Source organism: Heterocephalus glaber, unplaced genomic scaffold, assembly GCF_053883595.1.
Source record: "Heterocephalus glaber isolate CG9 unplaced genomic scaffold, H.glaber_assembly_v1.0 deba00001764, whole genome shotgun sequence".
Lineage (NCBI taxonomy): Eukaryota > Metazoa > Chordata > Mammalia > Rodentia > Bathyergidae > Heterocephalus > Heterocephalus glaber.
The window spans coordinates 1,221,766-1,225,074 of NW_028258461.1; the positions used below are offsets into that span (position 1 = coordinate 1,221,766).

General features: G+C 38.3%; 1 pseudogene; it reads right to left on the reverse strand.

Moving 5' to 3' along the window:
* Window positions 1–292: 292 nt before the first annotated feature.
* Window positions 293–1,300, reverse strand: LOC101706942 (CGG triplet repeat-binding protein 1-like; annotated as a pseudogene).
* Between the last annotated feature and the right edge of the window lie 2,009 nt (window positions 1,301–3,309).

The following is a 3,309-nucleotide window of genomic DNA, read 5'->3' on the forward strand; positions in this document are numbered from 1 at the left end:
GAAATATACCAGTTTTTCTATTTTCCTTTTCCTAGGGTCCATTGCACTTCTGCAACTTGTATTTTGTTTATTTGTTTTGTTTTGTTTTTTGAAATAAAGTCTCCCTGTATAGTTTACACAGGCCTTGAACTCACTGTGTAGCCCTGGTTGGCCTCAAACTCCAAGTTCTGCCTCAGCCTTCCAAGAGCTTGGATTACAGGCGTGTGCCAACACTCCTGGCAAATTTTTTTTCAATACATAACTTTAGTACTCCACATTATTTATCTTGATCACAGTGATGGTAACCTCCTTGTCAACAATCCTGTGAGTTGAGCTGATTGTCATTCTCATATCCGTCAGGCAGAGAAGCTCTCCTCAGTTGGTCTGACGTAGGTATGGAGCCTCCATTCTTCGCAGGGCGAGTCAGGAAAGCAAGGACTGCTGGGTGATCAGCCTTGCCTTCTCGAGGCGAACGTTGGCTTCCAGGCTCATTTTCACAAAGTCCTGGTTAACACTTTTTCTGTTTGCGCAGTACTGTTGCACTGAAAAGGTGCATTTAGGGGCCTCTGCTTCTTTTTCACATTCTGCTCTTCAAATTCTGCCTTCCTCTTGGTATGAGTCTTTGACTTGAGGTGGTCACTAATGGCAGACTTACGAACGTGATTCAGAACCACATTGCAAGAAGTACAGAAGAGTTTTCCTCTATCTTCATGAAGCTCACCTCCAAACTCACTGCAGGGGGGTCACATACCAAGCTGGCTTAGACCGGTTTCGAGCAGGTGGCGCTGTACAAATCGTTCCATTCTTTGAGTAACTGAGTAAAGTTCCGATTAGTTTCCAGGTTTTTTCTGATAATTAGTAGTGAAGGGTCTTCAGCGCATCAAATCCCCGCACTTTCCGATGTTCAAACCCGGACCGCTTTCAAATCGGATTTTCGATAAGTGGTGTTGAGGAAATAGCTTCTGGGCTTGCACCCTAATTTTCCGGGCGGTGTCGGGAAATCATGCCTCCATGTAAGACTGACCACTGGGAGGGGAAGTAGACGAGACCCGGCCTAAGGTGGGTGGGGAGGAAAGAAGGAAGGGGTTGAAGAAGGAAAAGGACCCGTGGCCTCCTTGTCCCCGGGCATGCCCCATCCTCGAGTTTTCATTTTTTAAATGATTATATTTGGAGGAAAATTTATTTTGCTTTAGGATTTGTCCTGTTCAGTAAAGCCTTATACCAGTCATCACCATTGGTAAAATCCAAGCAGCCTGTCTTACTGTGAGGGCAGAGTCTTCAATGCTGAGCGTGCATCAGGGGCAGCCTGTCTCATCCGCATGAGGCTAGAAACCGCAACTGACAGAACTTCCCTTGTGGAGTTAGGAAGTTTGACTCAATGGGAAATTACGGAATAGTAAATACAAATGTTTCATTCAATATAAAGTCTTACATTTTCATCATAAAATGCACTTTCCTTCCTTACACTTTGTGAAAATATTTTCTGATAAATTGGGGCTCGAAAATCAATTTTTTCATAATTGTTATTTTAATTATACATTTGATTTATCAATGTTCCTCTTGCTAATTATATTTATTTTTAAGTGATACATAAAAATTGTTCATATTAATGGGGTATCCAGTGATAATGCTCAGTGTGTGTATTCATTGTGTAATGTTTTACATCTGGCTAAACATTTATCTTCTTTATCATTCATGGTGAAAACATTCAGAATCCTATCTTTTGGAATACATATACATTATTGATTTCTATAGTTACCCTGCTGCAAAATAATACATCAGATCTATATATATCCCTGCCCTCCTTTCTCTCTGCACTCTCCCCAGCCTCTGGTAACCACCATTCTGTGCTCTGCTTGTATGAGGTCAACTTTTCAAGATTCTACATGGGCAATATCGTAATATACTCTTCTTTCTGTGCCTGACTTATTCCTTTGTGGTTGTTTTGTGTGTTTGTTTTGTTTAGTTTTGTTGAGACAGGGTCTCTTTATGTAGTTCAGGCTGGTCTTGAACTTACTGCATATCCCAGGCCAGTCTCAAGCTCGCAGTGGCTTCCTGTCTCAACTTCCCCAGTACTAGAATTACAAGTATGTGCCACTATGCCCAGCTCCAATTAAGTGACACTCACATTCATCCATCTTGTTGCAAATGCCAGGATGTTATTGGTTTTTATGGATGAATGACACTGCATTCTGTATATGTACTACTTTTTCTTTTTTTACCTTATCAGTTGATGTACATTGAAATCATTTCCATTTCTTGGCTGATGAGAATACCGCTGTAATGAACATGGGAATTGACATGTCTCTTTGACAGACAGGTTTCATTTCCTGTGGGTACATACCCATTATTGGGGTTGCCAGATCATATGTTAGTTCTAGTTTTACAATTTTGAGGAAACTCCATATTTTTTCCATAATGACTGTACTTATTTACATTCCCACCAATGGTGCTGTAGGGTTCCCTTTTCTCCATATCCTCCCCAAGACTTGTTACCTTTTTTTATAATAGCCTTTGTTACCGTGGTGAAGTGATATCTCGCTGTGGTTTTGGTTTTCATTTTGTTCATGTTTAGTGATGTTTTTACTAGTTGTAGGACTTTTTTAATTCATTCCATCACAAGTTAAGGAAATTACCCTCTAGTATAATTTTCTAAGTTATTATATTTATGATCAAAGAATGTTGAATTTCTTTAAAAATGATAGCTCTGTCAATAAGATTTGTGACTTTTTTCTTCTTTAGTCTGTTAATATGGTTGGTTATATTGATTGACTTTTGAATATTGAACTAGCCTTGCTGGAATAAGCTGCATTTGCTCATGGTGTATAATTCTTTTTATATTCTGTTGAATGCTATTTGCAAGTAATTATTACAGAATTTTTGCACCTGTGTTCATGAGGAACATTAATTGGTCTACAATTTTTGGTACAATCATTGTCTGTTTGGTTGAGGGTATTAATTTCCTAAAATGATTTGGAAAGTGTTCCCTCTGTTTTCTGGAAAGAATCAATGGAATTGTCATTGATTCTTTTTTATGTATTTGGCAGCAACTCTTATTGAAACATGCACATGAAGACTTTTGTGAAAGTGTTTTAAATACCAATTCAATTTCTTTAAGAGTTGTGAAGTTATTTATATTATCTATCATGTTTCGTGATTTGTGGTAGTTTGCAATTCTTCCTTCTGTGTTGTCATATCATTGTGTATAGCTCTTCATAGAATTCTCTTAATGTCTTTGAATGTCTACAGGGTAGGCATGCAGTAGTATCTTTTTAGATTCATGATATTAAATTTTTTCTTCTGTCTCCTTTTCATTGTCATTCTTTATAG